We start from the raw sequence: 26,029 nt of genomic DNA, 5'->3' as shown, positions 1-26,029 counted from the left end.
AGCCCCTATATATCACAGCATAGATCAGCTTGGCCAGGTCAGCAGAGTCCAAGAGAGATTTAATTGCTGCACTGGATGTAATTGAAAACAACAACCTTTTTTACCATCACCCTAACCTGCTTTCCTAATAACTGAGATGGGTTCAGCAAAACTCCTAAGCTCTCAACAGAGTTATGTAGTGGAGTGCATAACTACAGTCAGTCAAACAGTCAGCCTAGGTTTGCCAGCTGTGACTTAGGAAATTCCTGGGGGTTGGGATCAATGCCTGAAATGGAAAGAGTTTAGGAAGGTGAGGGGGCTCAGTGAGATTGTAATTTCACTCTAGGACTTTGATTTCACTTAGCATCTATGTCTAAATCTGCCATTTCTTCAGTCTTTACAGTGTAGCGATCAGGATTACAGGTGAACCATAAGTAGAAATTGGCAACCATATTTCTGACCTGTATTACCACCATTTTTTAGAATTTAGCTTGCTTGTCCTCAGCTATTTGACCACAGCAGATAGAATCCAGGCAGAATGAATGAATGAAACAAAAATGGATGCTTCTGCTGACTTAGATAAAGAAATATACAGTTGGCAATCAGCATACGTATAATAGTCAACTCCAAAGCTATGGATGATCTAATTCAAAGATCTTATATGAATATTTAACAGCATGGGTGACAATGCTGAGCTTTCTGAGACTCTGAAAGTCAGATCCCAAGAGGCCAACAAGGATTCTTCAGCTGCCACTTGCACAAGGTCCAAAAAAACTGATGTAATCTACTCAAGAGCTCTTTTGCTAACTGCAGTTCCAAACCAACGATTCAGTGACCTTGGTTGGTTGACAATGTCAGAAGCTGTTGACAGATTAAGAAAATCAATGTGGAAACATATCCTTTATTTGTGTGTTTGTTTGTTTGTTTATTACGCTTTTTTACCGCCCTCCCCCAAAGGGCTCAGGGCGCTGTACATCAATTCCAAAAATTCCAATAAAATCAGTAGAACCAGTTTAAAATTCTCTGTGTAACAACTTATACAAACACCGGAGGCCACTTATGCCCTCCCCCATCCCCACCCACAGGAGGCCTAGATGGTACAGGGTCTGATGGTTAACCCGGCTGGCCCTAAGCCTGGTGGAACTGGTCCGTTTGCAGGCCCTGCGGAAGCTCTGAAGGTCCTGCAGGGCCCGGGTCTCTTTAGGGAGCCTGTTCCACCAGGTGGGGGTCAGGACTGTAAAGGACCTGGCCCTTGTAGAGGCCAGCAGGATCTTCTGTGGGCCAGGGATCTCCAGCAGGCGATCCTCCGATGAGCGGAGGGGCCTAATAGGGCAATAAAGGGAGATGCAGTCCTTCAGATATGTAGGCCCAATGCCGCTAATGGCCTTAAAGGTTAAAACCAATACCTTGAAGATGGCCCCGAACTCAACGGGCACCCAGTGCAACTGATATATGACCAGAGCAATCCTGATATAAGACCAGAGTAATCTGGTCTCAGTCTCGACAAAACTCAAAGCACGATTTAGGTTGTGGGCCAAACAGAAAAACATTTATTGCCAGGCATGCAAAACCCCTCCGCCCCATGGACAAGGCAAAGAGGGGATAGCGGTGGCGGCCTGCCTGGTGCTGCCAGCTCTCTCACTGCTTAAGCTGGCAGCACCGGGCATGCAAAACCCCTCTGCCCCAAGAAGGCAGCTAAGCCGCCTGTTCCATTGGGCAGAGAGGGGGCAGTGGCCTGCCTGGTGATTCCGCTCTCATGGCGCGCTAGCCGGCAGCACTGGGCATGCAAACCCCCTCTACCCCATGGAGAAGGCAGCCGCCTGTTCCGTTGGGCAGAGAGGGGAAGCGGCAGTGGCCTGCCTGGTGCTGCCATCTCACCGGGCATGCAAAACCCCTCTTCCCCACAGAGAAGGCAGCTGAGCTGCCTGCTCCATTGGGCAGAGAGGGGACGGCGGCAGCCTGCTGATGCTGCAGGCTCACCGGGTGTGCAAACCCCCTCTGCCCCATGGAGAAGGCAGCCGCCTGATGCTCCTTTGGGCAGAGGGGATGGCGGCAACACCCTGCAAACCTCCATGGGGCAGAGGGCGGATGGCAGTGACTGCGTTTTCTGCCCCCCCCCCCAAGGGTCCCCACGCAGCAGATACCCCCACGCATCATCATACCTGCACAATAAGTTAAGTGGTGATGCGGGGGGTGCGACACAGGGACCCGGGGGGGGGGGGGGGCTGAAAATGCAGAGCCCATCCCGGATGCCTCTGCTTCAGACCAACCTCCAGATGAGGCCAGGAGATCTTCCAGAATTACGATTGATCTCCTGGCAAGACAGATACATTTCCCGGGCGGGGGGGGGGGGGCTACACCAGATAGTGGCTTCTAAAGTCCCTCCCCATGCTCCACCTCATATCTCTAGGAATGTCCAGTCAGGAGCTGGCGACCCCAGTTTTCCCACCTCCAATAGCCTTGCAAGGTAAGCCAGGAGGCTTCCTTCCTCATTTTGCAGCAGCTTCTGTCCATCCCACACAGCAGCCTAACTTGTAGGTATGCACAAAAGTCAGAGCAGCACTCCCCTGGTGCAAAGCTGAATCTGAACCTCCCATCCGCCCCTCCTGCTCAGCCGGCTTACCCAACGCACAACCAAGAGATGGCTCTTGCAAAAAATTTATGCAAAGCACCATGAAACTCAGGCGGAGTGGGGCAAAAAAAGACACACCAACTTCTGCCTGCAAAGAAATGCCGCTAGACTCAGAGGCGGGGAGTTTGCAGGTTTGGGTGGGGGGAAAGAGGGCTCACACTTCTTTTGGCTTGGAGAGCTGTAACTCATGGGCAGTCTACCCCCCCCCCCCTTCTTTTTTTCAGGGATTAGATTCGAAGGAGCCAGGGCTGGGGCGTGTGTTTGCAATGGCTCAGCTCTCTTGCGAGGAGATGACTTCCCTCACCCTTTTGGCTCTGGACATTTGAGGAGGGGGGGTGTTGCTTGCAAATTTTGCATGCAAATAGGGTCCTCCTGCTTTTCAGATGCTAAGCTGCTCATAGCAGGCTCCTGAGCACGCTGGATAGAATTGTATGAAGGGCCAGATGTGGCCCGCTGATCTTGAGTTTGCTGTAGCCTATACTTCCCTCGTTCCAGCTCCCCACCCTCTCCTCCTATTGTGCGCGTGCGTAAAAGACTCGACCGAGCGGCCCTTTTGTGTTTCTCTATGTTACCGACTGCTTCCGGCTCGAAGAGCGAGTGCTTCCTGGTCAGCATCCTTCTGACTGGGTCTGGGTGTCAGAGGCGTCTCCTGTGGCCCCGGAAGCGGCTTCTTCGGCCCTTTACGACCTACCCGGCACGGACTGGGGCCCGGGGCCCGACAAAAAGAGAGGTCGCGGCGCCAGCCAGACTCGTAAGTTTGGGGGAGGGGGTCTGTGGGAGTCCTTTGCCCCGCCTCTGCCCTCACGCGACCCTTCCCTTCAACTAGAGACCCAGGAGTTATGGCACCACGCCCACTCGGAATAAAGTTTAGGCGTGAGGGAGCTGAGCTGGCCGCGTCTGAGAACTTGTGCCTTCCACAACTTCCATATGTCGGTTCCTGTAGCCCCTTGGCTTGTGGTTGACAGCAGTATGAGAGCAGTTGGCCAGGGCCACCTGTTCCCTCTGTGGCATGCACGTATAAGGATTGCTTTGCTATTCCACGTGATTATCTATAGAATTGCGAAGTATTGGCTGTTTGGGGGAGTGGGATACTGTACGTATAATGTGTGCTAAATATGTACCGACTATGTTAGATGTCAGGTGACTTCTTAAAAAACCCAGTAAGATTTTTTACAAAGACCATGCTTCTAGTGCGTTTATTACGGAGTTACCTGTTTCCACCAGAGTTTGTTGACAAGTTTACAAAACACTCCAGAGGCTCGCAGTGCATTGGGGTTAATAATTTTTGTTGTTAAATCTGTGTCATGCTTTTATTCTGCTGTGAGTTCATGGCTGTTTCCAGAGGATGCCCAGGACACGTCTCTATCTAGGTGCTAATGAGCAGTTTTTAGCATAATTAATGACTTAGGAAGATATTTATACCCTACTTCAGTGGAAACATAAAGCAGCTGACAACATGAGCCTTCTCTGTTTTACCCTCCCAACAATAATACTGTGAAGTAGGTTAGACTGAGAGTGACTGATCCATAGTCACCCAGCGATTGCCTGTTTCAGAGTACTGATTTGAACCTGGGTCTCCCAGGTGCTAGCCTCTCACCAGCTGTAGTTCATTTGTGTCTATAATTTTATAAGCCATGAGGGGGTGGGGGAATTCTCTTTTATAAATAGACCATGTCATACTAATGGATTTGTAGCCCTAGAAAAGCATACCTGTTTTCCTTCCCATGCTTGAGGTTTGCTTACTGGTCCCAGATCTGCTTAGTTTCAACAATTTTTTCATGAACGTCATGTGCCCTGGTCACTTTCATTGTGTCAGAAACTTGCCTGGATCAGATGAGTTTACAAAAGCTATCCATTACTTCTATTTTAATCTTTATTTTTATGCCTAATAAAGGTTACATGTATTGTTTGCAAAAGCCTCTGTCAGGATAAATCTGTTGGTTCTTAAGGTCCCACAAAGCATTTTTGTGTGTGTTACTGTATCAGAACAAATATGGTTACCTTCTGGAAGTGTATTTATCGCCCCAATGAAATTCTGTCTCGTTTCAGAATAGAAAGGAGGAACAGAAGTGTTGCTGATTTCCCATAGCTAAGGGTTGGTTTGAACATTATAGAATTTTGTAAACAATCCTGTGAAGATGCCAGCCACAGATGCAGGCAAAATGTCAGGAGAAAATGCTACTAGAACATGGCCATATAGGCCACACACAACACCTCATTATATAATTGTTCTACTGAAAGTGTCTGTGCATTTTGTCATGTGGGAATTGACCTTTGTGTATTACCACATGTATGTGCGTAGAAACGTAGAGCTGGAAGGGACCTCCCAGGTCATTAAGTCCAAATCCCTGTACAATGTGGGGAATCGCAGCTACCTTTCTCCCCACTCACTCAATGACCCCTGTTGTATGCCCAGAGGAAGGCAAAAAACTATCCCAAGATCCCTGGTCAATCTGGCCTAGAGAAAAATTCCTTCATGACCCCAAAGTGGCAATTGGCATTACCCTGGGCATGTAAGAAAGCAACACAATAGCCAAGTGTCGATTGATCCTCTCCTTCCCTCTTTCTCATGATATGCCTAAGATTTAGGAAGCTGCTTCCTGTGGTGTACCTTTCTTGTGAAATCATGGATGTAAGCCACATTAGGCTACAGCTTCTTGGCATGTGTACACTCAGGCTAGTACATGCACATGTAGTTGTCACATGTGAAGCAATGGCTTTATCACACAGTATTAGGTACATTTTGGAGGTGTTAATTGCAGTATTTTACAGTGCAATCTGATGAACGCATTTCTGAGCATAAGCCCCACTGAATCCTGTACTGTATAGGATTGTGAGTAAACCTGCATTGGATAGCATTATATTTTAAATACTTCTTTAGGAAGAATAAACGTTTTATTACTTAAAATCATATTGCAAGCTTCTGTTGGCTGTATGATTATGGGTATGTGATTGGTTAAATGGGTAGCTCTGCACCCACCTTTTTGCCATCAAAATCACATCTGACTTATGGTGACCCTGGTGAGGTTTTCAAGACCTGAGATGTTCCAAGCTGGTTTGCCATTGCCTGCCTCCATGTCTCCATGTTTGGCATTGCCTGCCTTCATGGACTTGGAGGTCTCCCATCTAGATACTTACCAGGGTCAATCCCACTTAGCTTTTGAGCTCTGACAAGATTTGTTACCACTAATATTGATGGTTGAGAAGCTGTATGTAATATGTTAACCTCTGGATCAGTGCTCTCACCCATCGCGCTAAAACGTTTAATACTGATACAAGTTTAGATATTCTGTGTGTATTTTTTTCATAATACCCTTCATCTGTTAAAAGAATATCTTGTTAAGGTCTATCAGCCATTTTCCAATAAGGGATTTGTCCCTAAAGTAGGGCTTCCCTATAAGCCTGAGAAAAGTCAACAATATATATTCAGAGGTGCAGTTTAATGAAAATCTCTGTGTGGTGGAGATAGAAGCATATGGTGGAATAGGAGGTCAGTGAAACCCCTACTTGAATCTATTACTGAGGCAAAACAGGCAATAGCAGAGTTAGGTGCTGTTGGGTATTTTGCCACAGACTTCATGGTATTTCTTAAACATAAGTGCTTTACATAGGGGAATTCTGCCATGTTTGAATGGGACCTGACTATGGAATACTTTCTGTGGTCTCCAAAGATGGCTATATTGTGGCAGGTCTAGATATATTTTCTTTGACTCTGGAAGCCAGCTCAAAACTTTAGGAGCCAGGCTCATACTTCAGCCTTTATTATGGCCATATTTTCTAATGATTGCTACCACAACAAGTACTGGGGCCTCAATGAAATTTCTAGGCACTGTGGTGACCTAGCACTTGGGACCAAATATCTTTTGGTATATGCAGTCACTTAGTCCCAGTGCAGTTAATTTGCATAACGGATATGGGTCTCACTCTTAGTCCAAGGATAGCGTCCAAAGTGCTAGCTTCCCTCTCATATATAAACCTAGTAGACTGAAGTCTGTTTTCAGCACATTTACTACACAAGTCGCTGCTTATGTGAACACAGATGAACTTTTGAAACTGCTTTACACTGATTCAGATTGCTGGTCTATCTAGCCCAGTAATGATCTACTCTCACTGGTAGCAACTTTCCAAGAAGACCCTGCTCAAATTTTTGCATGAGATGTTGGTTATTGAACCAGAAAACTCTTTTGCATGCAAGAAAGAACCAGAAAACTCTTTTGCATCCTTTCCCTCTGCTTCCTTGTTCTGAAGTGTGTGATTTGTGCAGGGAAGACTCTCAGGAAAGATGTCATGGGCACAAAGACATTGCATCCTCTGTAGGTTCCCTGCAACTGAAGGCTCCAACCAGTGGTGTAGCTAATGGAGGTGCAGAGGGAGCGACTGCTCCCCTTGAGCACATTTTTGAAAAGTGACGCTTTTTCAAAATTCTGGCTTTTATGTACAGATAGCTTAAAGTTATACAGAAATTACATGAAGAGTAATGGATGTAATGCAAATACATCCAATGTCGTCCGTATCTACAGGAATCTGCTTTCTAGACTCTCTGCTTGAGGCATATCATATGAATGAGCCTTGTACAGACTCAGTTGATCCATGTAGCGAAGTATTGTGTGCTCCAATTGGCAACAGTTCTCTTTGGCCAATGAACTACTGGCTAGAATGCTTTTAACTAAAAATGTGATGGGCTGAACCTAAGAATTTGTGTGTGTGACAGGCAGCCCCATCCAAAGGGCTCCAGCACCACCTCCAAATGTCTTTCAGGTAGCACGGGGAGGCAAGGAAAAATAACATTTCCACAACCACCTGAAAAGCTGTCCTACTGCCCAAAACAAAGTTGTGTCACCCGTGCCACAGCATACTTGGCATCAGAGCCTGGGTGGAAGCCAACTAAAGTTGTGTCCACCCCTGGGAACCCCCCACCCCCCTGCACTGACATCTAATTGGACACCAGCGTATCTCCACAACGACACTCACTTCCAGGTTCCACTGCCACAGATCTGTGGGGCAGCCAGACACTGGCGTCCTTGCCCTCTCCACTGGCAGGGGTGCTCCTTACGCTGGTGGAGGGAGCAAAGACACCAGTGTGTGTACACAGCACATTCAAGCAGCAGTTCCCCTCTCCCTTTTTATTGAATCTCAGCTGCTGCCCGTAGGATGATTATACGCAGAACTGCATCAGACCATTGGTCCATCTGCTTGAGTGTGTTTTCTTCTCTGACTGCCAGCTGATCACTGAGGTCTCAAGCACAGAGGAGTCTTTCCCAATGGCTGTTGTTTGAAATTATTTAATAGGAGATACCAGAGACTGTGCCTAGGATCTTTTACCTGCAAAGCATGTACCCCACCACAGAGCTAGGGGCAGTCACGATGTTGCATAGAATCAGGCTGTCCTCCCTTGTGCTTTTTAAGCCACAAGTTTGCCAGTAATGCCTATCCCAAATTCTTACAGAGGTCAGGATGAAGAAATCAGCCTTTTCCATATCCAGGCTGAGAAATAGTCAGACAAACCAAGAATATCCTTTGAACGCATGAAGCTACCTTATCCTGAGTCGAACCGTTGATCAGTCAAAGTCAGCCCTGTCTGTTCTGAGTAGCAGTTGCCAAGGCTTGGGGTAGAGGTCTTTCACATCCCCTGTGACTTAATATTTTTTATGGGAGATGGTACAGCACAGGTATCAAACTCACGACCCTCCAGATGTTATGGACTACAGTTCCCATCATCCCCTTCCAGCATCAGGGGATGATGGGAACTGTAGTCTATAACATCTGGAGGGCCGTGAATTTGACACCTATGTGGTATAGCATTCAAGGCAGATGCTGTACCATTGAACCATGGCTCACCACATCTGTTGCCTCTAAAGTTCAGGTCAAGGCAAGAAAATGATCCTTGTCCTTTCCTCAACTTCCAGAGTCTTTTAACTCTGGGCTTGAGGGTTGGTCCAAAGCAGTCATATTTTTGTCCAGTCTGGTATGGAGGGGTCCTCCCTTCCCTTGAATGCTTTGTGCATGCCAGAGTCTTGTGAGGAGGGATGTTTCTCACTCTTGCACGGAATAAAGCAAGAGATTCCCAATTCCATGCCTCATACTAAAGCTTGGGAAGAGGATCTTTTGTGACAATTCATCCACTCGTCTAGTGAACAGGCAGCCCATTACGTGGGACCTTCATCTTCAAACCTTTGATATTATGGTACAGCCAGTCCAGCAACCAACGTGTAATAGCATGAAATGTTAATGGCTATTTGAGTAGGCTGTGGTTCTCATTACAGCTTTCCATAAATTAGGGATGCTCAAAAGCAAACAAAATTTCATTAGCGTGTCAAGCTGAAATACTCCTGTCTCATCTCTGCAGATCTTTCTTCCATCCCTGAAAATGATTGTTCTGGTCATGGCACAAGAGCCGATAAAGTAACTTTTGCAACAGGCTTTCCAAGTGATTAGTTTTATGTGCTACATGAAAAAGAGCATTGTAGGAGCCCCAACAAAGAGGGAATCCCCTAAATGCTCCCAAAGCCAATATTTAATGTGTCCCAGTCATGAGGTTTTTAATAGTAAAGAGTTTGTCTTAAGGTGGTTGCACAGATTTCTTGAATGTTGCTGCTTGATTAAGACAGTAATATTGAGAAATGTTAAAATATTTATTTGTAGTTGGCAGCCTGGCATGCCTGTTGGTCATCATTCTCCAATCAAATTGCCAACTGGCTTGCTATTGCCAGTGTCCAGATTTTTTTGTCAAGACTGTTCTGTTTTGCATCCTTCTTTGTCTATTTTGTGCAATATTGTTCATGTCATACGCTCCTTGCCACCACTCAGTTTTTCACTGGTCTGCAGTAGTATTCAGAAACTTGTTGCTTTGCTTGGGACCCCTGTCCATAGACATGATTTTGCATTTTAAAATAAGGAAGTCATCCATTTCTAGTCTAGACAGCTCGTGTTGATTGACAGTTTCTGGGAAGGAGTGTCAGAGATTGATTCCGCTGCTTGTTTTTCATCACAATGGGAAGCAGAGCAAAGCGTCTCCTAAGGTGAGAAGAAGATAGAGAACCCACCCACCCTGTGCAGTTTTATATATCTGTTGGCCAGTTCCCATTATTCTCCTTTTCTGTCTAGTGCCCTATTAACATTAGAGCAGGGGTGTCCAACTCTGGCACTTCAGATGTTCATGGACTATAATTCCCATCAGGCTATAATGGGGGCATCCTGGTTGAAATCTTCACTGACCCTTAAAACTTACTGGATGATCTTGTGCCAGTTATTCTCTGTTAACCTAACCTGCCCTGCAATGCTGTTGTAAGGATAAATGGGATTGTAGGACTCTCTCTATTGCTCTGAGTTTCTTCAAGGAAGTTTAGGATAAAAATGTACGGATAGATAGAAATGGCCAGGTTAGTGTTAGTTCCAAAGTAGCATCAGTCTAGCATTAGCTATCGGTTCAGACTCACAAAAGTCGAATTGGCTCTGAGCACCTGTGACCAAAGCTGTTTCTCAAGAACACAGCTTTGTGCTTCTTGCAGGGCCTTGTGATCTGCAGAGGGCCACACGGAAGGTGTCCCCAAAAGAAGACACTGTTAAAGGAAAGCAAGTTTCCAGCCCCAATAATGATGTTGGCGCCCATGAAAGAACATGAGTCACATGTGATAAAAGCTCCAGAGCTAAAAGAATGGCTGAATAAGATTTCCATGTGAAAATGAGGCTTCAGTCACAACTTGTACCTTCTGGCTAGAGAGGAAGCCAAAAGGGGATAAACATAGGTGCAATATCATGTAATCTGAATAAAATACATTGCTCGCAGAGTTCTGCTTTGGTTGGCACTGAATTTGAGTTACCTTGGTGTGCATTTTTAATTCATTAAAAAAATATTGGTGCCACCTTTCATCAAAATAGGGTCCCCAAGAAGAAGAAGAGTTTGGATTTATATCCCCCCTTTGTCTCCTGTAGGAGACTCAAAGAGGCTTACAATCTCCTTGCCCTTCCCCCCTCACAACAAACACCCTGTGAGGTGGGGGGGCTGAGAGAGTTCCGAAAAGCTGTGACTAGCCCAAGGTCACCCAGCTGGCGTGTGTGGGAGTCCACAGGCTAATCTGAATTCCCCAGATAAGCCTCCACAGCTCAAGTGGCAGAGCAGGGAATCAAACCCGGTTTCTCCAGATTAGAGTGCACCTGCTCTTAACCACTACGCCACTGCTGCTTTCTAAGGCAGTGATATTTTTGTAGTTCTGAACAGTCCCATTTTGATGGAAAGTCCTGCCATACTTCATCCAGTGCTTGGTGTTCTGTTGCCAAGGAACAAGCTGCAGATTCAAGGATGCCTCCAGCTTTTAGCTGCCTCCTTCTGATCTTCAGGAATTCCGGAGGCAGGCAGCCCTCGCCCATTGCCTGCACCTGTCTGTTAGGAAGAGGGCATGGGCTTGATTGGAATGTTTTCTAAACTCTTTGCTGCCTCATCTAGCCTGAGGTTGCTGAGACCTGGGAGTATCAGAACGCAGCCTTTGCACTCTTAAGTGGGTTATTATGATGAAGCTGTCAAGCAGTCATCTAGACAAGGCTGGTGCGTTTGTTGCAACTCCCGGTGTGGGTACGTTAGGTCGCTGCTTCTCTAGTCTGCAGATGAGCTGTTGATTAGTCTGGCTCTTACATCTGCGCAGCCTTGTGGCTCCTGCTTCCCTTCTGCGAGACAGTTTGGTTATGCATGATGCACATGGACTTGCGGTGTGTTGCATCTGATGGGTGTAGGGGTCCTCTGTCAACTTTTCTAGTCTGACGCAAGCCAGAGAGTGCATCTTAACTGGCTTTTTAACTTTCATTCTGCCTTCCTCGGAATGAAACTTGCAAAGGGGATTGTTTAAAATAGCCATTCTTAGGCACACACGTGCAAAGGTTCTGCGCTGTAATGTGGTCTTTTTAGAGCTCTGTCGAACTTTGTAAAGAGGTAGGACTTGGAACAGTCATCAGTGTCTGTTCCTAGGGAAAGGGCCCGTGGGTCAGCACTAGAATGCATGCTTTGAATGCAGAAAGTCCCAGGTTTGGTATCCACATCTCCAGTTAGGAAAGTCTCATGGTACCTCTGGTTTAAAGCTCATAGGTAGCAAGTCTGGCAAAATACTTTCCTTGCCTGATATCCTGGAGAGCTGCCGCAAGTCAGAGTGGACCTTACTGAGCTGTATGGACCAATGGCTTGAGTTGGTATAAAGCCAGTTCATATAAAAAATTATCTAGATAGGAGGTTGAGAGTCAGTGGCAGAGCTCATGCTGTGGATGCAAATCATACCAGGATTTGATCCCCAGCCGTGTCAATTTAACTACTGGCCTGTGAAAGACTAAACAAAAGGCCTTCTGGACAGATCCTTTTAACCCAGTTTCCCACAGTGGCCAGCCAGGTTTCCTCAGACACTCACAGGTGGGGCTTGGAGGCGAAAGTCTCCCTTTGTCTCCCTAGCAACTGGCCTTCTGGAGCAAATTTCCCTAAAGCATGAAGGTTCTATTGAGGCATGATGACTGATAGCTAGTATTGAAACTTTTATCCTCAATTATTTTTATCTAATCTTCTTCTGTAGTCATCTAAGTCCATAGCTATCACCCCCTTTTTGTAGTTGTGGGTTTCACAAGTTGATTATGAGTTTTGCCTGACCTGAATCTAATGCCAGTAAGGTTCTTTGGATGCCTCAGAATATGACAGGTGACCGGGGCAAGCAAGAGAAGGACTCTCGTTTGAGACCCTGGAAAACCAATGTGCCAAGTGGAGTTGATAATAATGAGCTAATCATGGACCAGTGATCTTATGGCTCAAGACAGTTTCCTTGAGAAACTTACTGGGTGGGGCAAGTCCCTATATCTCAGTCTAGTGCAGGGGTCTGCAACCTGCAACTCTCCAGATGTTCATGGACTACAATCCCCAGATGTTCATGGACTACAATTCCCAATTGGCTATTCTGGCAGGGGCTGATGGGATTTGTAATCCATGAACATCTGGAGAGCTGCAGGTTGCAGACCCATGGACTCTAGTGTAACCTGTTTAATTATCAACATGGGATGATAAAATTATAAATGCAATCCAATATAAATGACATGGGGTTTTGAAGAAATAGCCAGTGTGGTGCAACAGGGTGTGTGTGCTGACTTTGATTGGGAAGACCAGTGTTCGAATCCTTTCACTCAAGTTAACCTACCTCACAGGCTTGTGGTGAAGTTGTCTTAGCAACACTTGTGGGAGAGGAAAACCTGCCTCCACCCTCCAGAGGCACTTTGTGTATAGCTGTGAGGCTGATGGTGGTTTCTGAACAGCTTATCAGGTTCTGCAGCTGGAATCCAGTTCCAGGCTGTTTAAAGAAATTTAGCAAATGGCCTCAAACGCACCTAAACCAGGCAAGATGCACTCTCTCTCTCTCTCTTGCTCTCTGTTTTTTTTCCTCCCCAAACTGCTTTCATCCCGGGCTGTTCAGTGCAATATCGGAATGAAAAATGACACCGCTTTGTCATCTGTTCCAATTGATATTGCACTCTTCGCAGTGACAGCTGAAAAGGCCCACAGGTGCCGTATAAAGAGGTGACCATGTTGTCATATTTCATTTAGGCGTCCCTCTGCAAAGCCATAATTACCTAATTAGGTTGTTAATTAGGAGATTAGCATTTCGCTATATTGATAGAATGCTCTTTGCAGGCGGGAGTCGAGAAACGGATTTGTCTGCTCTAATTTATAAGTGCTGTGATTGTCTCCCCTTCTCCCCCCCTCCCCCCGATATTTATTTGCTTAAAGTATTGATGGAGGATAACTCTCTGTTTTTCTGAGGAGTGGTTTCTTTCATGATATGAGACTGGGGCAAATGAAAGAGGGATATCACTTAGTCTCCAACTCAGCAAAACATCGCAGTCAGTATCATCAGCTTGCTGCTTAGCAAGAAAATAAAAGGAGATTTCAAATATTTGCAAGAGTCTAAACAGGCACAAAGTATCTGAAGAGTTGCAACACTTAACTGATTGATTAAAAACTTTTTGATCTCTGCTGAAAGGTACCCCTGGTTAATCAAGCAACAAACGTGAAACATTGTCTTATTTATGGTCAATACATTAAGATGCAGATGTCCAGTTTTGGCTTAGAGCCATGGTGGCGAACCTTTGGCACTCCAGATGTTATGGACTACAATTCCCATCAGCCCCTGCCAGCATGGCCAATTGTAGTCCATAACATCTGGAGTGCCAAAGGTTCACCACCATTGGCTTAGAGCAGGGGTAGGGAACCTGCGGCTCTCCAGATGTTCAGGAACTACAATTCCCATCAGCCCCTGCCAGCATGGCCAATTGGCCATGCTGACAGGGGCTGATGGGAATTGTAGTTCCTGAACATCTGGAGAGCCGAATTAGTTCCTGAACATCTGAGAGCCGCAGGTTCCCACTCTGAGCTTAGAGCATAGGTGTCAAACTCAGCGAGGGCTCCAGGATGCTATGGACTAAAGTCTCCATCAGCCCTACCAGAACTGTAGTCCATAACATCTGAGGGGCATGAGTTTGACACCTAGGCTGGAGGCAGCTTCCCCTTCTTCACATTCCTATTACCAGAAAATACGCCCTCGAAGCTATCTCCCAAGAGACGTATTTTATTCACTTCCATCCAGGAGAAAAATGGCTCTTCCACTCTGTCACGAGAAGAGATTGCATCTTCCTAGACTGTGGCCACTCTGATATGGTGAAGAAATTAGGCTTGTTTTATTCATATGCACAACTGTGCAAATTTAATTAATTAAAACCCTTATAGCTGAACCCATTTTGTTTAAGAACAGGTGACAGTTCTATTGGTTTGGGCAAGTATCTAATTGTGAGCATTACATCATTTTTTATTATATGAAGATGCTTATTTTAAACACCGTATCAAAAGGTGATTTTACTCTCTCTCAGGTAGGTACTGGAGCATGAGGAGGGGCCATAGACCGGTAATCAGGTACATGTTTTTCATGAGGAAGGTCCCAGGTTCTGTCACTAACATTTCCAACTAAAGGGGGTCTGAGGAAGCGGGGGGGGGGGGGACCTGTGCCTGAGAGACCAAAGGAAGCCATTGCCCTTGGGAATGGGCAGCAGTGGGCTGAAGGGAGCCATGCTGTGTTTCATTCCCTGCATAGCAAAGCCAGAGGCGTGAAAGGCGGGGGGAAAGCACCCTCGTGCACTGGTGTGTGTCTCCTCCCTACTCTGCCTCCGAATGCCTCCCACTTCACGCCTCTTTTTCAAGTACAGGGACGCGCATCCGGTGCTGCCCCCCCCTGCCCCTTGAAGCTACGCCTCTGAATAAAGCATCTTCATATATTGGTTACTGACAGTTCTTCTAAGTGAGCACTTGATCATTAGTTCAGGCAGTTCCTCTCAAGTTTGCTTCATCCTCTCTCTGTAACCTCACTGTGTTGGATTCCTATTTGCTACAGCAGCCATGTTCATTTGTGTCTTTAAAATATTCATGAAGCTTGTCTGGGACTTTTCCCAGCATTTTAAAAATTAGGAGAAGGGAAGCTCATAGCTGGATGAGTGAGAGGACAGCAAATAAGGACACACTTTTCCCCATAAAGAAATATAGTCTGCTCATACCGCTGTGAACTGCCTTCACTGATTCCAGGAATGCCTTCCAGATTCATTCATTTAGATTGGAGCAAGTGATTTTAGTGGTAGGATAAGATGTTTCTGCCCACCTATGACCCTCACGCAATATTGAAGCTTTCTTCTTGTTTCTCCTTTACTTATTGGCAGTGACTGTGGGGAGCGAGAAAAGACTTCCCCCTGGAGGTGGGTGTTGTTGTTTGCTGTAGGACCCTGTCCATGATGACCATGGTGCTCTGAGCTGAGGATACTAGGTTGTGTTTGCCCTATACTGGGACATGACAGTGGGGGGGGGGAGTACTCCCTGCCACTGAGAATTGCATTTATTTTATTTATATCGATATAGGTACTTTATCCCACGCTCATTTCCTTCTTCTTGGGAAGCAGCAAATTTCCAGTGGCTAGACTTAGGGTTCTGCAAGGGTGCGGTACTCTCAGATAAAATTCATGGATCAACAAATCCCATCAGCCCCTGCCAGCATGGCCAATTGGCTGATGGGAATTGTAGTCCATGAACATCTGGAGAACTGCAGGTTGCAGACCCCTGGGCTAGAGGGAGGAGCAGAGCAGGTGGGAGCGGCTCTGCCCTTTCTGGCAGCAGTTTCTCTTCCCAAGTTGGAACAGACCTTACCAGCAGGTTTTGTTTTGTTTTTTTGTCCATCAAGTCACAGCTACCTTACAGTGATCCTATAGGATTTTTAAGGCAAATGATGTTCAGAGGTGGTTTGCCATTGCCTGCCTCCATGTCACGTTCCTGGTATTCCTTGAGGGTCTCCCGTCCAACTATTTTCCAGAGTGGCTGCTGAGAGTGTGTAAGTGACCCAAGGTCACCCAGCAAGTTTCCATGGTAGTGAGGATTCAAACCTGGGTTTCCCAGATCCTAGTCTGGTACCTTAGCCATGCTGGCTGTTTTATTAGAATCAGCATATCCCCATTCTTTTCATCTGCACAGCCCCATTCTGGGTTTGGTAATGCCTGATGTGATGGAATGTTGACAGACTGAGAGGGACTTTCAAACTTTGGAGGGGGGGTGTTAATTACTGTAAAAAATTGTTTCTCGTTTTACTTTGGAAGCACATCATGGAAGAAAAGTAAAGTTTCCCCTTCAGTCGTGTTCGACCCTGGGGTACCACTGTGAGCAGTGATTTTATAGGCAAGCCTCTTTGTGGGGTAGTTTGCCATTGCTTTCCCCGGCTATTCTTTACCCCCTAGCTATGAGCTAGGTACCGACCAAGAAATGGATGGATGGATGAATTAACCATGAGCCAGCTGCCGGGATATCTGACCCACAGGGGGCTCAAACTTCTGACCATGTGAGTGGCAGTGCAAGCACTTAACCACTACGCCACGCAGCTCCTAATCACAGAAGAAGCTGCCAATAAATCATGAAAATAAAATGAATGTTGGGAACGTGCATATTTTAGGTTTTTAAAAAAATAAACCCTAGTGCTGTGTGATCAATTCTGATCCTCATACAAACGTTCACTGTAAGACCTCCCCACAAGGAAAGCTATCAGAGCAGTGTTCCTATCATCCACCTACTTCAAAGTGAAACCCAGTGAATTCTCACTGAGACAATTAATTATGAAAAAACCAAGGTTTTGGTCTTCTCTAGGTGCTTTAAGATGCTCACATGGGCAATGAATAGCACCTAAATTGAACAGGTTAAGTGCTATAAGTACCACGGCCTTTCATTCTCCTATAACCTTTCATGGGCAACCCATAGGAAGGCCAGCCTTCTTGTTGGCTACATCTAACAGTAATGGCCACGTCAGCATTACCACGCTTTCTCTACAACTGTGGCCATTCCTTTATCCCTCCTGCCCTCAAATTTTCTTCATAATGCCAAAGTCACCTCGAGATTGCTTTTACTGAGTCCCCAATTTGATTCCAGCTATTAACCACCTCCTTGAAATTCGCTCACCTTTTTTTTCAAAGATAACTGGATTCCCAAATTGTGTGTGCTGCCCTATGCAGCTCTTTGTCTGGAGTTAGGTCAAAATTCCTTGGAATCAGCTGCTTGGCTGAGGGCTTTTAGATTCTGGCTCCAAATCCATTTTCTCTCGGACTGTAATTCCCTGTTCCACCGTCTGCTCTCTGACACCCATTCCAACCCCTGGTTTTCCATAATCAAAGAAAAAATGGCTTCTATTGGACTGTCAGTGGGTTTTTTTCCCTTTGTCCTATTCAAAAGCCTATAGAAAATTAAAAGGTCAGCTATTGGATAATCACCGCAGCCAAGAAAACATGCTCCCCCTGTGTTTTTCTCTCCCATTTGAACAGGGCCACTTGGCACACTACCTGTATTGCTTAATAAACCCTACTCAAAGGTAACATTACAGAGGTAACATGCCCTAAAAAAAAGGTACTTGGAGTGCCTGAAAAGCATTCTGAACTTTTGAGATGAAAACTGTCACAGACCACAAGACTCCTTTGTGGCCCATTCTATGTAAATTTATCTTGTTTTCATGCCCTCCTTTCTCCTAGGAAGAGATAGGAATGGGTTTGGGATTGTTCCATTGTTCTCCTGTTAACAACCCAGGCAAATAAGGTAGGCTGAGAGAGAAAGAGAGAACAAATGGCCAAAGGTTATCTTGTACGCTTTGTGGGACTGAAACCCAGGTTTTCCCAGCCTGAACTTTACTCTCTGTGCTGTCGATGCTCTGGTGTAGATCACTACACAAACCATATCCCACCAATCCATGCAACAGTCCATTCAGGGCCATTTATTGCATAAATAGAATGGCATCATTGAGGCAGAGACAAAGTGAATTGACTGGGGACAATTGTGGGTTGTCGGCTGAGGTTAAGATTTGAACCAGGAACTTTCCACGTTCTTGGTCACTTTCTCACACGGGTTGCACTCCTCTGTTAGTTTTCCTCTTCCGACGGAGTCTCTGGAAAAGACAGTGCTTGGAAAGGTTGAAGGCACGGGACAAGAGGAAGACCTAGCTTGGGATGGATTGACTTTATGAAGGAGGCCCTCAGTTTGAAAGACCTGAGCAAGGATGTTAACGAGGGGATATTTTGGAGGACACTGATTCAGAGGATCGCTGTGAATCGAAAACGACTTGCTGGCATGTAACACATACACGCTATACAGTTTGCATTTGTTACAGCTGATTAATATTAATTTTCAAATCCTGTGCAAGCTGTTGAATGATAAAACGTTGCTACTTTTCCTCCTTCCTTTTCTGTTTTCGACAGTGTGATGTTTGTCTTGTTCTCATGCCTCTTGTCTTTTAGAAGCAGGGTCTGCGTGACGAATATTATAATTTTCCCCCTTAAAATGTAATGGGCGTCCATTCTTTACTAATAGCTCCGAAGGCACAGTGAGCTCAAGGTTCTCTCTGTACATACTGGGCTGCAGGCTGTAATTTGGAAAGGAATGAAAGGAAAACAGGGATTATTTTTCACACTTCCATAGCGTCAATGCATGGTGCTGCTCACTTCTTTTGTAAACAGTCATCCTTCCTTGTTGTGGCATTGTTTATGAGCCTGCAGTGCCAGTGTGCTACCATGCTCCAGGTTTTGTGATCATGTCGCCATTGATAAGCTCCATTTCCAGGAAGGTTATTCACCAGTGTGCCGTTTTTTATTTCAAATATCCTGATTTCTGCTTAAAATTCAAGAGCGTTCCATAATGAACTCACCAGAGTGACCTTGCTTGATGAGCGCATTCCAGCCCAGCACTCTGTTTCCAACAGTGGGGAGTCAGCTACCATTGGGAAACTCCCAAGCAGGACCCAATAACTGAAGCCAGCTCCTGCTGCTGGTCTCCAAGTGTCTGGTGGTCAGCTGACTATGGAAGCAGAATAGCCACAAAAATACGAAGAGCATAACCATATCACACTAAAGATCCATTTATTCCCACAGTGACCAACCAGATGCCTTAGAAGGCCTACAAGCAGGGCCATATATTTATTTATTTATAATCCACTTTTCTTGCTAATGGGGACCTAGGACCTCTTACAGTATTCTTCCTCCTCCATTTTATCCTCACAGCAACCCTGTGAAGTCAGCCAGGTGGAAAGTGTGTGGCTGACTACGGTCATCCAGCAAGTTTCCATGCTAGAATGGACAGCTGAACCTGAATCTTTCAAATTCTGTCCAGTACTCTAATCACTATGCCAGACTGACTGAAGCCTCCCCTGTAGTGCTTCAGAAATTGGTGTTGCTAGGGCCACTGTTACTGAACATGGAGGCCATCATGAACATCATGCTTGGAAAGGTTTATTTAGCCTTCATGAACCTGTCCATGAATCTGGCTAATCTTTTTAATCCAGTTGAGCAATCTGTGACCACAAGTTCTACTCTGCATCTGCTGCCAGCATAGGTAGGGGAGGACTGTTTCTCCGATAGCCTGGGAATATCCATGAGACCCTATCAGTTTGTCAGCATGGCCAATTGGCCATGCTGGTAGGGGCTGATGGGAATTGTAGTTCCGGAACATCTGGAGAGCCGCAGGTTCCCTACCCCTGGTATAGTGGTTAAAAGCAGGTGGATTCTAATCTGGAGAATTGGGTTTGATTCCCCACTCCTCCACCTGTGGCAGAGGCTTCTCTTGTGAACCTGATGTGTTTCTGCACTCCTACATTCCTGCTGGGTGACCTTGGGCTAGTCACAGGTCTTCGGAACTCTCTCAGCCCCACCTACGGTACCTTACCAGGTGTCTGTTGTGGGGAGAGGAAGGGAAAGGAGCTTGTAAGCCACCTTGAGTCTCCTTACAGGAGAGAAAGGTGGGGTATAAATCCAAACTCTTCTTTTCTTCTCTATTCTTAACTGAATGTTCCTGAATTCTAATTGTTATGGAGGAAGAAGAAAAAAATTAAGTCCATCCACTTTCCCCACATCGTGCATAGTTCTATGAACATCTGTTCTGTTCTCCCTACCCCTTAGGAGTCTTTATTCTCCTGAACTGAAAAGCTCAAATTCTTCAGCTTTCTTTCACAGAAAATGTGTTCCATTCCCTCTGTCATTTTGGTTGCTCCTCTCTGTATCTTTCCCAGCTTTATGAACTCTTTATCTATTTATGTAGTACATTTTAATTCCACCTTTCCTCTATTGAGCTCACTGGTGGTTCTTCATTCAAATATCCTTTGGAAGATGTAACGACTATATTCCAGATGTGGTCACACCATTACAATACTTTTATTCTCAGCCAATTTCCCAAATTCCTGCAGTAGAATATCTGCTTTTATTTCTGCTGCACATTTGTGTTGACATTTCTGTAGAATTATCCACCAACACCATAAGATTTCTGTCATGGTTAGTTAGTTCAGAGTCCATCCAGGTCAGGTTAGGGTGCCATGAGGCATAATTTTTTACTTGTCCTTAAACCCCATTTGCCAGGCTTTTCCACCCTCACCCTATCTGAGCAGATCCTCTGGGAGAGAGTCACAGTCCACTTTGGCTTATACCAGGGGTCTGCAACCTGCGGCTCTCCAGATGTTCATGGACTACAATTCCCATCAGCCCTTGCCAGCATGGCCAATTGAGAGTCAGCAGGGGCTGATGGGATTTGTAGTCCATGAACATCTGGAGAGCCGCAGGTTGCAGACCTCTGGCTTATACTGTCCTGGACGAACTTGGTGATTCCTTATCCTCTTGCCTGCTCCATAGATGAAGGGCAGTCAATCGCTTCTGTGTATTCCATGAGGCGTGATCAGGTTTAGCATCCAGACCACAAACAGTCAGAAGTTGGGGTTCAGCATAGTGAGGCTGGGAGGGGGAGAGGGCTAAATAAATAAATAACATGCTTGCATCTGCTGTTGCATGTTGTTAACTCCCTTAGCAGGCGTTAAATCACTTCAAGTACAATAATAGTGTGGGAGGTAAATTAACTAACCATTAACAATCTTATAAATACACAATTAACATGCCAGCATTTATATGACACATTGATGGGGCAGCAGTAATTTTTGATTGGAAGTTTGCAGGTCTTTGAGGTGTTTCAGGCTGCAGCTTATGGAAGCAGGTGGCTCGCAGCTTGTGAGTTGGAGTGGCGTCCTTTCTGCCTTGTTCCACGTTGCATAATGGCCCTAAGGGCAGCCTGTAGGTCAGAACACAGCACCTGCTCCAACCACAGAAGTCCCCAGTTTGATCCCAGATCTCAGGCAGAAGCTGTTGGGCAAGACCTTTCTCTGCCTGAGGCTCTGAAGAGCTGGTGTCTATCAGAACAGCCATTAATGAGACAGATAGCCTAATGTGACTCCGTGCTTGGCAGCTTCCCTGTTCATATGCTTCCATGGAACAATATGCCCTAACCGTTTTGATGCTATTTTTAGAGGCTGAAGGGGTTTTGCATTTCCTTAGCACAAGGAGACCTGAGTTGTTAGAAAGACTCTCCGTTCTCCTAGAATGGGGTATCAAATTCATCTGTTATGAGGGCCGGGTACGACATAAAGGTGACTTGGTTGGGCTGGGCCCAGAGAGGGAGGGGCGCTGCTTTGCTAGGGAGCTTGCATGAGGCTCACCAGTGGCTGCCTCAGCTGTCCAGCCTGCTCTGGACTCGCCAACCCAGAACGGCACTGGAGGAAGTGGTCAGCACTGGGGGGAGGGGCTGCCTTAGTTGGCAAGCCCACAGCAGGCTTACTGGTTTGGGGTGGGATAGCTTGCCAGGCCAGATCAGGAGTGGGGGTTTGCCTCAGCTGGCTCCCAGACTGGCTAAGCCAGTGGTTCTCAACCTTCCTAATGCCGCGACCCTTTAATACAGTTCCTCACATTGTGGTGACCCCCAACCATAAAATTGGTATATATAAAATATAAGATTTGTGCCGTAGCTGGAAATGGCAGAAGGAAGACGCATTTTTTTCCTGATGCCAGATTTGCTGCGGCATCTTCTGTGAGGATTCATGATCCTCTGGAAGATAGCCAAATACAGATGCAGGCTAAAAAACGTCAGGAGAGAATGCTGCTAGAACACGGCCATACAGCCCGGAAACCACACGGCACCCAAGTGATTCCGGCCATGAAAGCCTTTGACAATAGATAAAAAGACTGTTTTCCGATGGTCTTAGGCGACCCCTGTGAGTGGGTCATTCAACCCCCAAAGGGGTCACGACCCCCAGGTTGAGAACCACTGGGCTAAGCCCTCTCAAGGGGCTGGATATGACCCCAAGCAACATGTTTGACACCCCTGTCCTAGAAGTTATTTTGGTTGGTTGGTTTCCTTCTTAGGTTTCAAGAAGGAAGGCGGTTGAGGGGCTTGCCTGAGGCTTCCTGGTGAGTCGGGACTTGAAACCTGGTTCTTCCAGATTCCTGCTCATTCTCTGCCACTGCGGTGTATTACCTCCAAAAAATAGGAGGGGAAGAAACCCTTTAATGGCAACGTTTTCTGTTCTGTATATTTCTGTCCACCTGATTGGTCAATCAATTGGTGAGAAGACATCCTCTATAAAAAGAAAACCAGCCATTAATTGGCTGACAGCCCTCATTCCAGCCTGCGTGTTGATTGTGTTTCCAGTTTGGGGAGAGACGGTGAGACGAGGTCTGAGACCGAGCCCGTCGGTCTGTAAAAATCCAATTCGGCATTCATACCCGAACGGCTCGGCTGTCTGTGTCTGTAGAGCAGGTTTGTCACCCTTGAAAGAAGGTGCTTTCGATAGCTTTCATTCACTTAATACAAGTATTCATGATGCCTTGCCACCAAGTCTGTCGGGCCCTAGCAGGGGTTCGCCAAGCAGTTGGGTCTCAAGGGGATTTAGGCATATTTAGAAGGAAATGGTGGCTTCGCAGTTCCCGAGACAAGCCTGCTCGCTGCCCCCCCCCCCCCCCCTTTCCCCGTGGCTTTCATTTTTACATCATGGCTCAATTTATAAGCTGCTCGCTATTTCTTTGGTACTTTCTCAGTACATTCTGCCTGGTCCTTTTCAGTGAGGTGCCCGTGATTGAACCTGGAAACATCTGGATGCCAAGCAAATGTTCTACCGCCACTACTGGTCCCTTGTGTCTTTTGTGGGTTTGGGGAGGCATAGTAATGGAGAACAGGAGGATTCTGCATGCCAAGCAATTTTAGTGTGATGCACTTGTATCCTGTTGAACACTAGGTCTACCTTCTGCTGAGACAACTGGTTTATCGAGCTTAATATTTTCTACTTTAAGGGTATCAACTCTCCATGATCTCAGCCTTTTCAACAAAGATCCTAGGGAGTGAACCTTGGACAATTCATGTGCTCTGTCACTGAGACCCTTTCCCCCAACTTAGAAATACGGGGCCTTTGTCTGAACTTCACCCAGTGCCTGCTGTCGGAGACCCTTGGAGCAGGGATTGCACTTCCAGCATGCAAACCAGGTGCTCTGATGTTGTGCTAAAGCCTTCTTCCCTAGGAAGTCCAGGTCTGAATTGGAGATAAGCTGAATTCCATGGGCTGTTGGCAGGCTGAAGCCTTTAACACAGGGGTGTCCAACTCTGGCGCTTTGGATGTCCATGGGCTACAATTCCCATCAGCCCTTGCTGACATGGCCAATTGGCCATAGAATTGTAGTCCATGAACACCTGGAGTTGGGCACCTCTAATTTAACATAATGGCTGATTGTCCATCGGGCAGCTGCTGTGGCCGGGCAGTTGGAGCACACTGGGGCAAGAAATCTGGTCCCGATGTGCTTCCTCCCTGACGCACGCTGTGAGCAGAAGCACATCGGGGCAAGAGTTCTTGTCCCAGTGCACTTCCTCTTGCCCCCGCATTTGAAAGTGCTTGCTCACACGTCTTTCCATATGTTATGGAGCATAAGCTCATCATCCCCTGCCAGCACCATGCTGGCAGGGGATGATGGGAACTGTAGTCCATAACATCTGGAGGGCTGCGAGTTTGAAACCTCTGCCCCACGGAAAGCAAGAACACTTCTCGCACAACTTTTCCCCCAGAGCGGGGCAAAGGTAGGGCAGAGCTGACTGTGGGCAATCTGCCAATTTCTACTTTTTATCATTTTGTGTCATTTTGTTCTCGTTTCTCTAGTTGTGGCAAGAGGTTGACAGCTCTGCTGAACCCTGGGATCCCTCAACTTCTTCTTTGACCCCTCAGGCTTCTGATATTTCTGGATACTTTTTTTTAAAAAAAAATCTGTCTGCCGTCTCCTGGTTTTATCTTTGGTATGACTCGGCTTTTTTCCGGTGATGGTTTGATGGTTTACTTAGGATTGTTGTTTGTTCTGGGGGTTTTGTGCTGTTGTGTCGTTGCTTTCCCATTCAAACGCGGTGGTTTGCATTTTGTATCTTGTAAGCTTCTCCAGGTACCATTTTAATGGAAGGGCAGGCTAACAATTTCTCAAAGGGATAAATAAAAGCAAGGCAACTCAAAGCACATGAAGTTGTGGACTACACGAATACACCTTTCTGAGCATCTCTCTGCATCTCACTTTGTTTTATGTTTAGGTTTCTCCCCTCCCTCCTATGAAGTTAATACTGAAAATCAAGCTTTGCTCAGTCTTTGGAAGCTTCTTGGACTAGGTGTGCTTTGCAGACATTAAAAAAGCTTGGGTTCAAATTTCTATGCACTTGTGGTAAACAGTCCACGGTGACCTAAGTTGCCAAACATTAAACATCTGCTAATGACCAGTCCTGGGACAACAGCCTTAGCTTCTCTTTCTACATTAAAGCAATTATGGCCCAGTGAAAGAAACCGGACTTTCACAATGATTGGATGCTCATTCAGGCTCCAGGAAAGAAAATGGCTTTAATCTCAGCACCTTCATTCCCAGATCTAATTAGCACCGAGGGCCTGGGGATCACTTTCCTCCTCCAGAGGAGTCCTTGGTGAATGAAGAAATACTGCTGAGTGTGTCACTATTCTAGCGGGCTCTCTCTCTCTCTCTCTTTCCTCTTTTATGGTTTATGCGTCAGCTTATCAACAGTAAGTCATGGAGGTGGAAGCAGATGGTGTGAACAGTGCATCTAAGGAAGGTAATCGGGTGGGGTGGAAGAGGATGGAGACTGCCAGGGGAGGGATAGAAAAGGAGCTAAACTAGCAAGTAGGGATCAGAGATGGGGAGGGGGGAATAACTCTCCCCCAGGTGTGTCTTAACAGCTTCTGAAGCTCAGCAACTTGAATTTGAAAATGTTCTGTTTCAAGTTAAAATAAATAGTTTAAATATTTAAATAAGATTAGCAAAAGAAAGTAAATACACCATGTACAAGCGCTGGGTTTTGCCCATGGTTTACTATAGCCCACATTTAGCTGACCTGAAATAACAGATGTGAAGCACAACAGCCCTGATTAGTATAGTTAGACGGTGTTTACATATGAGGTTCTTACAACACGATTTGCATGGAAAAGCAATCAACATTTGGATTATTTGCCTGTAGTCTTGAGTGGTACAGTTCATTTTACTTCATTCCTGCATATGCATACTCCTGCATATACATACTCCTGTCTCTAGACCTTCCCCTTTTAGACCTAGTTCTCACAAATTGCAGAGGGGGTAAACTGGATGCTGGACTGTACCACTTTAGACTGTAGATGGGAGGCTCATGCAGTGTGACACCTTGTGCAAAAATTAAATCCCTACACATAGAAAATCACCATGTCAAAGAAAAGTTGAGCTATGAACCACCTCCCCAGATTTCTAGTTGTCTGTATGCAGGGATTTGGAGGAGGGGGCTGTCCATCTAGCCCAGTATTGTAAATTCTGATTTGACTGCGGCTTTCCAGAGTCTCAGGCAGAGAAAATCCTTCAATTAAAGACGGCACAAATTAAACCTGGGATATTCTATATGCCAAACAATTGTGTAAGTGAATTGAAAGTGCATTATTCTGCATGTGCGGAAGGAGCCAGAGGCTCGCCATAGCCTTCTAGTGCATCCATTCGAGTTCTAGCCCAGCTTTAAACTGAACCAGGCCATTGGTGTAA

General features: G+C 46.1%; 1 protein-coding gene across 1 annotated transcript in view; it reads left to right on the top strand.

Moving 5' to 3' along the window:
* Positions 1 to 3,210: 3,210 nt before the first annotated feature.
* The window catches only part of MAPKAP1 (MAPK associated protein 1), a 179,138-nt gene continuing 156,319 nt past the window's right edge, over positions 3,211 to 26,029 (top strand). Inside the window, exon 1 of the mRNA XM_048513260.1 lies at positions 3,211 to 3,362. The gene's annotated coding sequence lies outside the window, so the exon portion shown is untranslated. The remainder of the gene's footprint in view (positions 3,363 to 26,029) is intronic.

This window comes from Sphaerodactylus townsendi, linkage group LG12 (genome assembly GCF_021028975.2).
Source record: "Sphaerodactylus townsendi isolate TG3544 linkage group LG12, MPM_Stown_v2.3, whole genome shotgun sequence".
Lineage (NCBI taxonomy): Eukaryota > Metazoa > Chordata > Lepidosauria > Squamata > Sphaerodactylidae > Sphaerodactylus > Sphaerodactylus townsendi.
Note: the sequence above shows the minus strand (reverse complement) of the source record. Positions and strands in the feature narration are given on the sequence as shown.